Here is a 12,945-nt window from a genome sequence, read left to right as displayed (position 1 = left end):
CAGGCAATAGGAAGCTCTCTCATCTATTTATATGCAGATGATACAGTCTTATACTCAGCTGTCCGGCTCCGGATTTTGTGTTAAATGCTCTACAACAAAGCTTTCTTAGTGTCCAACAAGCTTTCTCTATCCTTAACTTGAATAAAAAAGGGACAGGAATAACTCAACTTTGCTCATTAAAAGAAAGAGGAAGGAGGCTTACTTCAAGGGTTTGTGGATTAAGAAAGGGAGGAAAAAGGGATAAACTCTGTCCTTTCTCACACGTGTCGGATTTATATTAGCTACAACCTCATCCACAGGCTAATTGCTACCGAGATACAACTGGTAGATTAACCTTCTCCCCTGGCTCAGTTGATAATGAACACTCCCGCTGGGCACAAACCTAATTTTAACATCTAGTTTGGATTTACAATTGGTTGAGTTGTCAACGTAAAATCAACTAAAACAATTCACCATGTCATTGGATTTAGGTTCAAAGTTGGGTGGAAAAAAGAAAAGCCAAACAGTTTTTGGTGTTGTTTGGGGTGGGAGGTAGTCTAGTGGTTAGAGCGCTGGACTAATAACCGAAAGATTGCAATATCAAATCTCCGAGCTGACAAGGTAAAAATCTGTTGTTCTGCCCCTGAACAAGGCAGTTAACCCACTGTTCCTAGGCCATCATTGAAAATAATAATTGGTTCTGACCTGACTTGACTAGTTAAATAAAAGATGCAATGTCATCACAGATTTTTGGTGTTGAAAGGATGTGGAAACAACATTGATTCAACCAGTTTTTGACCAGTGGGTTTTTAGTTACACGATCATGTTTTCAATTCATAAGCAGTCAATAATTCATCAGTTTTGTATTATACTCTACATGATTGTGTTACATGATACTACCCCATTTGTATATGCTTAGGGACACACATGGGATTTTGGGGGGATTTTTTTTACTATGTTTATTTATTAGGATCTTTTTAAGCCCACCAAGGGCTAGTCTTGCAAGCGTCCTTTACGTATGTCAGAAATGTTTGGAAACAGTATAGAGCAGGGGTATTCAACTCTTACCCCACGCCTGATGGTTTTCTGTTTTACCTGATAATTAATTGTGCACACCTGGTGTCCCAGGTCTAAATCAGTCCCTGATATAGAAGGGAACAATGAAAAAAACGCAGTGGAACTGGCTTTGAGGTCCAGAGTTGAGTTTGAGGGGTATAGAGTACATCCTAAGAATGAAATGTTCCCTTGTGTGATATCATAAAGTACTTCTAAGAGGTCTGGACCTTAAAACCTTAGCGGCCCAAATGATGCTTACGTTGCCGAGTTGCTAGTTCAAGCCCAGATCCAAGGCCTTCATTGGAAGTCCAACATCCACCCTATTTGTTTTGGGGATTGCCCCTTTTCCTGATATACTTTTTCAAGCTTCAATCATAGCTCTTCCCCCTTCATTTGCCTCAAAAGTAACACCCCTTTTTTAAGGGCATCTCAATGTGAATTGGCAAGGGGGCTTGCATCCTAAACAAGTTGACGACTGTATTAGTAGCCTGCTATTGTGGCTCACTTCAGGGGTACTTGTAGTGGTAGCCTACCCGAATCTCCCTGAGGAGCATTACATGGTCATAAATGGTCATTGCATGGCCATAATTACACAAAACCTTTTGTCTGCTATTGCTAAAGAATGAGACCCTGAAGCAAATGTACATTTATGAGTCAATATTGGACCACCACCTAACTAACCAAGATGAATATCGGTGAATTGCTGAGTGGGTCGATCGTTTTGGTCTTACTCCTGACCATATTGACCGGCGGCTTCACCTGGCAGTTCCTCAGCAGCTCTCTGCACAGATGGACCCAGATGAAGCCATTACCAGGGATAAATCCAAGCTACCCATTACTGGGCAATGCTCTGTCATTTGAAGCTAATGCGAGAGGTAAGGTGTGTGTGTGTATACAGTGGGGCAAAAAAGTATTTAGTCAGCCACCAATTGTGCAAGTTCTCCCACTTAAAAAGATGAGAGAGGCCTGTAATTTTCATCACTTCATCTATGACAGACAAAATTAGATTTTTTTTCTCCAGAAAATCACATTGTAGGATTTTTAATGAATTTATTTGCAAATTATGGTGGAAAATAAGTATTTGGTCAATAACAAAAGTTTATCTCAATACTTTGTTATATACCCTTTGTTGGCAATGACAGAGGTCAAACGTTTTCTGTAAGTCTTCACAAGGTTTTCACACACTGTTGCTGGTATTTTGGCCCATTCCTCCATGCAGATCTCCTCTAGAGCAATGATGTTTTGGGGCTGTTGCTGGGCAACACGGACTTTCAACTCCCTCCAAAGATTTTCTATGGGGTTGAGATCTGGAGACTGGCTAGGCCACTCCAGGACCTTGAAATGCTTCTTACGAAGCCACTCCTTCGTTGCCCGGGCGGTGTGTTTGGGATCATTGTTATGCTGAAAGACCCAGCCACATTTCATCTTCAATGCCCTTGCTGATGGAAGGAGGTTTTCACTCAAAATCTCACGATACATGGCCCCATTCATTCTGTCCTTTACACGGATCAGTCGTCCTGGTCCCTTTGCAGAAAAACAGCCCCAAAGCATGATGTTTCCACTCCCATGCTTCACAGTAGGTATGGTGTGCTTTGGATGCAACTCAGCATTCTTTGTCCTCCAAACACGACGAGTTGAGTTTTTACCAAAAAGTTATATTTTGGTTTCATCTGACCATATGACATTCTCCCAATCTTCTTCTGGATCATCCAAATGCTCTCTAGCAAACTTCAGACGGGCCTGGACATGTACTGGCTTATGCAGGGGGACACATCTGGCACTGCAGGATTTGAGTCCCTGGCGGCATAGTGTGTTACTGATCGTAGGCTTTGTTACTTTGGTCCCAGCTCTCTGCAGGTCATTCACTAGGTCCCCCCGTGTGGTTCTGGGATTTTTGCTCACCGTTCTTGTGATCATTTTGACCCCACGGGGTGAGATCTTGCGTGGAGCCCCAGATCGAGGGAGATTATCAGTGGTCTTGTATGTCTTCCATTTCCTAATAATTGCTCCCACAGTTGATTTCTTCAAACCAAGCTGCTTACCTATTGCAGATTCAGTCTTCCCAGCCTGGTGCAGGTCTACAATTTTGTTTCTGGTGCCCTTTGACAGCTCTTTGGTCTTGGCCATAGTGGAGTTTGGAGTGTGACTGTTTGAGGTTGTGGACAGGTGTCTTTTTATACTGATAACAAGTTCAAACAGTGGAGGACAGAGGAGCCTCTTAAAGAAGAAGTTACAGGTCTGTGAGAGCCAGAAATCTTGCTTGTTTGTAGGTGACCAAATACTTATTTTCCACCATAATTTGCAAATAAATTCATAAAAAATCCTACAATGTGATTTTCTGGATTTTTTTTCTCATTTTGTCTGTCATAGTTGAAGTGTACCTATGATGACAATTACAGGCCTCTCTCATCTTTTTAATTGGGAGAACTTGCACAATTGGTGGCTGACTAAATACTTTTTTGCCCCACTGTATATATATATATTTATTTATTTATTTATTTTGTATATATATATTTTTTGTATTTTGAGGAGGGTGTGCTTTTATCAATTTAGCGTTGGGGAACTTCTAACCATGAAGACTTAAATTATGCCATCCGTAATATCTTTAGGAAATACTTTGTAGCAGTAAAGAAAGAAAATAAATCAATTTATTCAAAAGATACGTGAATACAATATCCAATTTGAACGGTGAATCACATTAATCTGTTTGTCCCAAATGTCCTAGAAATGAGGTTGTTCTCATTAACACAATATATTGTCTGCATTGTTGCTGCATGGAGATTCGAGGCACGGCAACTTCTTCAGACCTTGTGTGACTGTTAAATATTTTGGAAGGCCCCCACTTTAAAGAGGCAATCTGCAGTTCATACAACAACAAAGCGGTCAAGCAGCCACTGTTTTGGTAAAAATCTGATTGTGCTGGAAAATGTAACCACTCAACTTTATAGACATAGCTATGGATTCAAGGACTGACCATCCATGATATCAAAATTATAGTTTTAACCATGTTTTGGTTTATAACTGTCTGTGAATAAAACGTTGCTGTGTTATGACAGGCAGTTATCATCTGAGTGTGTGCACATGTGTGTTATACCTGTCTGTGTCTGTCTGCATCTTATCCAGAGCGACTTACAATAGTGAGTGCATACTTTTTCGTACTATGTACTACATGTGCGTGCATGACAGTACAAAATACTATCCCTTGATGAACATCCATGTTTACCTCTTTCCCCCTCCCTACTGGTTAATCATTCATAACTAGAGGCCGGGGTATCAGGGAAAAGTGGGGAACAGGTAAGGATTAAATTCCACCTGATATGAGGTGAAGCCAGCAGGTCTCAGACATCCAGTTGGAGGTTGTTTAGGCCACGTACTACCCAGAGATGGTGATGGTTTTGGGGGCTTACACTTTGGGGCTTCTGTGGTTTATCTACTGCCGTTCCTGATACCGCACGGCAAAGCAATGCACAAGGCCCCAAAAATTGTCAAAGACTCCAGCCACCCTAGTCATAGACTGTTCTCTTTGCTACCGCAAGGCAAGCGATACCGGAGCACCAAGTCTAGGTCCAAGAGGCTTCTAAACAGCTTCTACCCCCAAGCCATAAGACTCCTGAACATCTAATCAAATGGCCACCCAGACTATTTGCACTAATCCCCCCCCCCCCCCCCCCCCCTCTTTACATCGCTGCTACTCTCTGTTGTTATCATCTATGCATATTCACTTTAATAACTCTACCTACATGTACATATTACTTCAACTAACCGGTGCCCCCGCATATTGACTCTGTACCGGTACCCCCTGTTTATAGGCTCGCTATTGTTTTTACTGCTGCTCTGCTCTTTTATTCTTATTTTTTTTAACTGCTTTGTTTGTTAGGGGCTTGTAAGTAAGCATTTCACTGTAAGGTTTTATTCGGCACATGTGACTAATACAATTTGATTTGATTTGAAGTTGGAAAAACTCCAATGCATGCAAGCCAGGCAATCCATCCTAGTCTGGCAGATGAGTCGCAGCTGTGCGAATTTGCCTCCCGTCGGAAAGAATGGACTTCTGCCGGAACACATACAGTTTGGCACAACCAGTGTACACGAGGCTTTACGCCTCATTCACATTACATCTGAGCAGTCCATTGAAATGAATGACATCCGGCGCAACGCAATGGGGACCGTCCGCAACGGAGTGGTATCACAGCAGCAACAGAGTGCTGTCTCAGCGCCTCCTTGCGTCGAAGGCGCTGTTGCGAAACGGATTCCGCATACCATAGATTTTTTTCAAACTTTGTGTCATCTTTAGCGCAGCCTGAGTCCGTCAATAGAACAGAAAATTACAAAACCACAGAAGATGGTGAAAATATGTGGTTTTTGGTGATGGCTTTATGGGATAGCTAGCAACGACCAACTATTAAAGCGATGGTGTGATATGTTTTTTTTTCTTCTATAACTTCATGAAGAGGAAGCATCGATCTAGATTCTAGAGAATTATAAATGTGCAGGGCAGCATTATAAGTAACATCAAAATTGCTTCTCTCCAAGTCAAACATCACAAATGTATTCAATATTTGTCGGTACATGCACACGTGTGTTTCTGTGTGTGCGTGACAAAAATAGTATCCCTTAATAAACAATAAACAACCATGTTCACCCCCCCTCGCTATTGGTTAATCATTCATCATGACTAGCGGCCGGAATGACAGGGACATTTGGGGAACAGGTCAGGATTAACGTCCGCCTGACATTATGTGAAGCCAGCAGGTCTCCGACATCAAGTTTGAGGTTGTTTAGGCCACGTACTACCCAGAGATGGTGATCGTTTTGGGGGCTTACACTTTGGGGCTGCTGGGGGTGAGCCTCTTCTTTGCAATGCTGACCTGCACCACCTACCAGCTACTCAGCAGTAACCTGTGTAAATGGAGGGAGATGAAGTGCATCCCGGAGATTGAAAGCCAACTCTGGAATTGAGCGAGGAGAGGAGATGTGAGGAGAAGGGAAGAGAGAGGAGAGGACAGTAGTTTAGGGAGGAGAGCTTCGAACATTCATTCATTCACTCATTCATTCAGTCTACAAGGTCTAATGCCCTGTCAATCTACAGATAATCAGAAGCTTGGAACTAGTGAATGACTTCAGAGTTCTCTTTCTTTGGATTCAGATTTCTTCCGTCAAGTCATTGGCTACACAGAGCAGTTCAGGGACTCCCCACTGTTGAAGATTTGGATCGGACCAGTACCCTTCCTCGCTCTGTTCCATGCAGAAACCATTGAGATAGGCTTTTAATCGAAGAATTGACTTGAATCAACTTGATGCATAACACCTGTATGTTTGGCAAAGTGTTTAAATATGCTAATACATACAAGTTGGTGTCACACTTGTTTAGAAACCTCAACACTACATTGGTTCACTCCAGAGATGGAAATCTACTCTCCATAAATAAGGTAGTAATTACACCACATACTGGTAGCCTGACAATCAATATATAGTTACTGCTATCAAAACCCATTCTGGCCTGTTGCTTTGGGTGCAAGCGTGCCGAAGCAAACCCGACTGTATTGAATACTAGAGGAAGAGTCACATTTTCCATAGAAACGTAATTTACTAAAGCAAAAAGAATTCACTTTGCTTCAACAATTTTTTTTATGTAGTTGCTGTTAACTGTCTGTTTGCTGATGATGATGCCATGCCAATGACCAACGTTCCCTCTGAGAAAAGAAATAAACTATATTTTATTTTCTATTCTATTGTCTATTTGATTCTATTTATTCGATTCTATAGACAGTTCTGAACAACTCTGTTCATATGGAACGGGCCTATGCTTACAAGTTCCTGCACCCTTGGCTCTGCACTGGTCTACTAACCAGGTGGGTGTTTCAAAACAGATCACATTCGATAAAGATCAAACGTATGTGCATTTGAGACAACATAAAATATGTATTATAACGCAGGATAGGAACATGAAATTCTTAGATAAGCCTTCAACAATTATTAGGAAAACACGTCCTTTTTTTATGACAAAGAACAATACATTCTGAGAAACGTCAATACTTTCCCTCCATATTTTCTGAACTTTTGTCGATCTCTCACAGTCTCTCTCTGTGTTACTTGTTCTGCATCTCCCTCTCTCGGATTCCCTTCCCTTTCTTTGTCTGTCTGTCTCACTCTCTTTCTTTGTCACCCTCCCCCTCTCTCTCTCTGTCCTCCTCACCCCTCTGTCTCTCTCTTCCTCTGTTTCTCCCCACCTCCCTCGCTCCTCACCTCCCTCTCCCCAGCACGGGGGACAAGTGACGTCGGCGGCGGAAGTTGCTCACCCCCACCTTCCACTTCTCCACCCTGACGGAGTTCCTGGAGGTGATGAACGAGCAGGCCGAGGTGCTGGTGGAGAAGCTGGACAAGGAGGCAGGCAAGGGACCATTGTTTCAACCACGTCACCCTCTGTGCCCTCGACATCATCTGTGGTGGGTCCGGGTCTGGGTCTGGGTCCGGGTCTGGATGTGGGGTGGTTCTAGCGGGTCCAAAGGCTCAGTGGGTTAAAAAGATGTCCTATTCTTGTGGCCATTTCAAGTCAACTAAAAAACTAAAAAATTCCAACCAAACTTACAATAAATATCTCTGTATATGATTTTCCTTTCAGAGACTGCACTGGGGAAGAAAATCTACGCTCAGAGTAACTATGACTCAGAGTACGTCCGATGTGTGTACAAGTGAGTACCTCGTCCTGAATGCAACCGACAGATGTTGTCATGCCCAGTGTTGTTTTGAAGTAGAGGGTATTGACGGCCGACCATTTCTCACTGTCCCTGCGTCTCTCTCTCTGTGTCCTTCTGTCTGCACTGTTGGTAGTTGGTTGCAAGTAGTAGCCAACTTGTACCACGCATTTTGTTGTACTCTTTAAATGCTACTAATAAACAGACGTTTGGGGACAATATTCATTGCAGAAAATGTAATAGAGCGGGATAAACTGGCATCAAATTAATATAATTTTCTCTCCCTCACATCCCTTCTACTGTCCCCAGGATGAGTGACATCATCACACGGCGACAGAGGATGCCGTGGTTCTGGCCTGACTTTTTTTACAACTACTTTGGCGCGGGCTGGGAGCACAACAGGAGCCTCAAGGTCCTCCACTCCTTCACCTCCAATGTGAGTCATCAGTCAATCAAAAAGGGGCTTTTGACTATTTAGCTGTACCCAGGGAAATAAGCGGTCATCCATCCAGCCAAGGGCTTGTTCAGATGGAAGACCGTTACATAAGGTTCAGATAGAAATGTATTGTGTAGAACATAAATTATTGTCTGTACGATCGAATAAGAAATCATGTCAGCTCTATTCATTCTATTTCTATCTGCAATGTTTAGAATGCCTCATGTCAAATGTTTTCACTGAATACACCCCCAGTTGATCTACGAGAGGGCGGAATACATTGCCTACATCGAGTCGGACAGCGAATCGGACCAGGGCATGAGGAAGAGGCGGGCCTTCCTGGACATGCTGCTGAAGACCACAGACGAGGAGGGCAACGAGCTCACCCACCAGGACATCCAGGAGGAAGTGGACAGCTTCGTGTTCAGGGTCAGAGGTCAAAACCACTATCACACACTCCATGTAGAATATATTACAGATTCATCATTAGTGTTTTTTTTATTGCCCCTGTCTTGCAGGGTCATGATACTACAGCCGCAGCCATGAATTGGGCCATTCACCTGCTGGGCTCCCATCCAGAGGTGCAGAGGAAGGTTCAACAAGAGCTTCAGGGGGTGTTTGGTAATCCCCCCCTTATTTTTTTTAACCCTTTTACTGCATGGGGCTCCCTTTCCTGGACACAAATGCCATGTGAATTGTTCTCATAATTTACACTTCAATTAAAAATGTAAACTCAATCTCATGCTAGTTAAGAGGTGATATTCAACATTAAATCAAATTTCCCTAGACTCTGTTCTTGGAAAATGTATCAAAAGCATTTGCAACATTGTGCAATAGTGGAACTGCAATTCAAGTGAGAGGGTCAAGGCAAAAGTAATATTGACATGACTAATATGTTTTAAATACATTTTTGTAAATGTAGGCTAAGATAGGCTAAGGTGTACCTGTGGATGTATTTCAAGGCCTACCTTCATACTCAGTGCCTCTTTAAAATTGTAGACCTCCACAAGTCTGGTCCATCCTTGGGAGCAATTTCCAAATGCCTGAAGGTACCACATTCATCTGTACAAACAATAGTACGCAAGTATAAACACCATAGGGCCACGCAGCCGTCATACCGCTCAGGAAGGAGACGCGTTCTGTCTCCTAGAGATGAACGTACTTTGGTGCGAAAAGTGCAAATCAATCCCAGAACAACAGCAAAGGACCTTGTGAAGATGCTGGAGGAAACAGGCACAAAAGTATCTATATTCACAGTAAAACGAGTCCTATATTGACATAACCTGAAAGGCCGCTCAGCAAAGAAGAAGCCACTGCTCCAAAACCGCCATAAAAAAGCCCCATTACGGTTTGCAACTGCACATGGAAACAAAGATTGTACTTTTTAAAGAAATGTCCTCTGGTCTGATGAAACAAAAATAGAACTGTTTGGCCATAATGACCATCATTATGTTTGGAGGAAAAAGGGGGAGGCTTGCAAGCCGAAGAACACCATCCCAACCGTGAAGCACGGGGGTGGCAGCATCATGTTGTGGGGGTGCTTTGCTACAGGAGGGACTGGTGCACTTCACAAAATAAATGGCATCATGAGGTAGGAAAAGTATGTAGATATATTGAAGCAACATCTCAAGACATCAGTCAGGAAGTTGAAGCTTAGTCGCAAATGGGTCTTCCAAATGGACAATGACCCCAAGCATACTTCCAAAGTTGTGGCACAATGGCTTAAGGACAACAAAGTCAAGGTATTGGAGTGGCCATCACAAAGCCCTGACCTCATTCCCATAGAAAGATTGTGGGCAGAGCTGAAAAAGCGTGTGCGACAAGGAGGCCTACAAACCTGACTCAGTTACACCAGCTCTGTCAGGAGGAATGGGCCAAATTTCACCCAACTTGTTGTGGGAAGCTTGTGGAAGGCTACCCAAAACGTTTGACCCAAGTTAAACAATTTAAAGGCAATGCTACCAAATACAAATTGAGTGTATGTAAACTTCTGACCCACTGGGAATGTGATGAAAGAAATAAAAGCTGAAATAAATCATTCTCTCTATTACTCTGACATTTCACATTCTTAAAATAGAGTTGTGATCCTAACTGACCTAAGACACAGATTTTTTACTCAGATTAAATGTCAGGAATTGTGAAAAACTGAGTTTAAATGTATTTGGCTAAGGTGTATGTAAACTTCCGACTTCAACTGTATATGTAGAGAGAGAGATTTTACATGTGTTTATTTAGGGCCATTTTACTTTAGAAAAACAGATATATATATATATTTTTTTGCATGGTTCCTTCATAATGCATGCAGTAGAGGGTTAAAATATATATTTTTTGCAGTTGATTTAGACAGTGATGAAAGAGAGCAGAGAGCAGAGACAGGTAATTGGGATTTAGAGGAGCTCTATTTAGAGGAGCTGGACGAATTACTGCTAGACAATGGGCTCTGCAGGAGGCATTTGGTAATTATAACCCTCTCGTGTACCGTCGCTATTTCTGCTTCTATCTTGTTTTCTCTGCCCGGGGCCTTTTGGTTCTCGTCAATGCTGACTCTCGTTCAAATCCTTCTCTCACGGGTCAGACTGAGTTCAAACACAGTCACACCGAAGTGGTTCTGTGGCATATCAAAATGGTGTGCTGTATATGAGGCAGTAGTTCCCAAACTTTGGGGCACATGCTGGGTAAATTCTGCTTGACGTTAAAATAATGTTCTTCTCCCTCTAATGCAAAAACATTCTAAATAGGTTAGAGTTCAAGTGGTTCTTTGCGGTTCGGCAAAAAAAGGAAAGGAGGGGTGCTCAACAACAACGAAAAAAATAATGAGAATGGCTGACCAAAAAAAATTCCAAAATGACTAATTCGAGGTAAAAAGGAGTTGGAGCACTCACCAAAAAAAGGCAGAGTGATTCATTTTTGCTCACTATAATCCATTGTACATGTGACTGATGTTTAGGCATCAAGCTAACATCTTCCTCAAATTAGTCCTTTTGGAAGTTTTTCTTGGTAAGCCATTGTAACGGTTGTTCTCCTCCTCGTCTGAGGAGGAGCAGGGATCGGACCAAAATGCAAATTTTGTGGAGTACATAATGAATTTATTTAAACAAGACGAACACGAAGCACACTTGATAAATTACAAAAACGACGTAGACCGACCTGGACATGAGAACTTACATAACACGAAGAACGCACGAACAGGAACAAACGAAACAGTCCCGTGTGGTACATACACAGACACAGAAGACAATCACCCACAAACAAACGGTGTGAACAGCCTACCTTTATATGGTTCTCAATCAGAGGAAACGTCATACACCTGTCCCTGATTGAGAACCATATAAGGCTAATTACCAATGAACCTAAACATAGAAACACATAACATAGACTGCCCACCCAGCTCACGTCCTGACTAACTAAACAAAGCTAAACAAAGGAAAATAAGGTCAGGAACGTGACAGCCATCCACATGCTAAATAGGTTCTCGGGAGGTTTTTGCCAACACACACAAAGAATGTTCCTGTAGCTAACGGCAAAATGGACACTCAAACATCAGGGAAACATAACAGGTAACACTACAAAAATGTTCTATCTCCCTAGAATTGTTAGCTGGTCTGTGCCATATAGAAGATGAACCTACAACGTGTGTCCAGCGACCTTTCCATTTCAGTCATCTCGTTTTGCTATTTTTTGTTTGTTATTTGTGTTCATTAGTTCATTTATCCACTTATACCTTTTTGTGGACCTAATAGCCTAGCTTGTGTTTCACTGTTGTGCCTGTAGACGGGTTCAAGGTTCCCAAAGGTGTCAATGCCATCATCATGCCCTACTCCCTCCACCGTGACCCGCGCCACATCCCCCAGCCAGAGGAGTTCCGCCCGGGGAGCGCTTCCTGCCGGAAAACTGCGTCGGGAGACAACCGTACGCCTTCATTCCCTTCTCCGCTGGACTCCGCAATTGCATTGGTAGGAATAGGAGACATTTAATACATTCAATTAAAGTAGCATTCAATTCAAGTAGCACTTAAAGTAGTACAACATTTTAGAAAATTGGAAAATCAACATCATTCCATTTGAGATTAATGACACAAGATTGGTCACCTTTGGCAGCAATTTTCAACTTGAAGCCAAAATAAGCGATTTAAAATAAAACAAGGGTTGTGTTGTACAATATCATAGGTATTGATCGATGTTTTATCGGCTTGAAAGTGGACTGTCCACTACAGTGGGCCTGTCCAACGAAGATGCGTACAAGCTATCACTACCTTAATGATAGTGACAAACTAAAGTTTAACTTCCGACAACAACAAAAAACAAGACATAATTAAAACAAAATGGAGGATTCAAAGTGTGTGTCCTCACATGCTCTCGTTACATCCCTGCCCCCAGGTCAGCGCTTTGCCGTGATGGAGGAGAAGGTGATCCTGGCATCCATCTTGCGCTACTTCAACGTGGAGGCGTGTCAGAAGCAGGAAGACCTCCGTCCACTAGGGGAGCTCATCCTTCGCCCCGAGAATGGCATCTGGATCAAACTGGAGTAGAGGAATCAGCATCAGCACTCATAGGCTGCGTCCCAATAATATCTAATTTCTCCTGAAGGGCACTTCACTACTTCCTATGAATCTAAAAGCATTGGATTAATGGAGACGTGGGCTAGAGGGGAGTTTCTACCATGTTTCTTACACCAGTCATTTCCTTTTCAATCAGTGAAGGAAAGTGAACAAGTGCACACTTTGAGAGGAAGGAGAGATAATTGGGACATAGCCATATACATGTACTAGAGAGCTCATAT

General features: G+C 42.6%; 1 pseudogene; it reads left to right on the top strand.

Annotated features, from left to right (window-relative positions):
* The first annotated feature begins 1,720 nt into the window (after positions 1-1,720).
* LOC120034717 lies at positions 1,721-12,694 on the top strand (annotated as a pseudogene).
* The last annotated feature ends 251 nt before the right edge of the window (positions 12,695-12,945 follow it).

This window comes from Salvelinus namaycush, chromosome 42 (genome assembly GCF_016432855.1).
Source record: "Salvelinus namaycush isolate Seneca chromosome 42, SaNama_1.0, whole genome shotgun sequence".
Taxonomy (NCBI): domain Eukaryota; kingdom Metazoa; phylum Chordata; class Actinopteri; order Salmoniformes; family Salmonidae; genus Salvelinus; species Salvelinus namaycush.
Note: the sequence above shows the minus strand (reverse complement) of the source record. Positions and strands in the feature narration are given on the sequence as shown.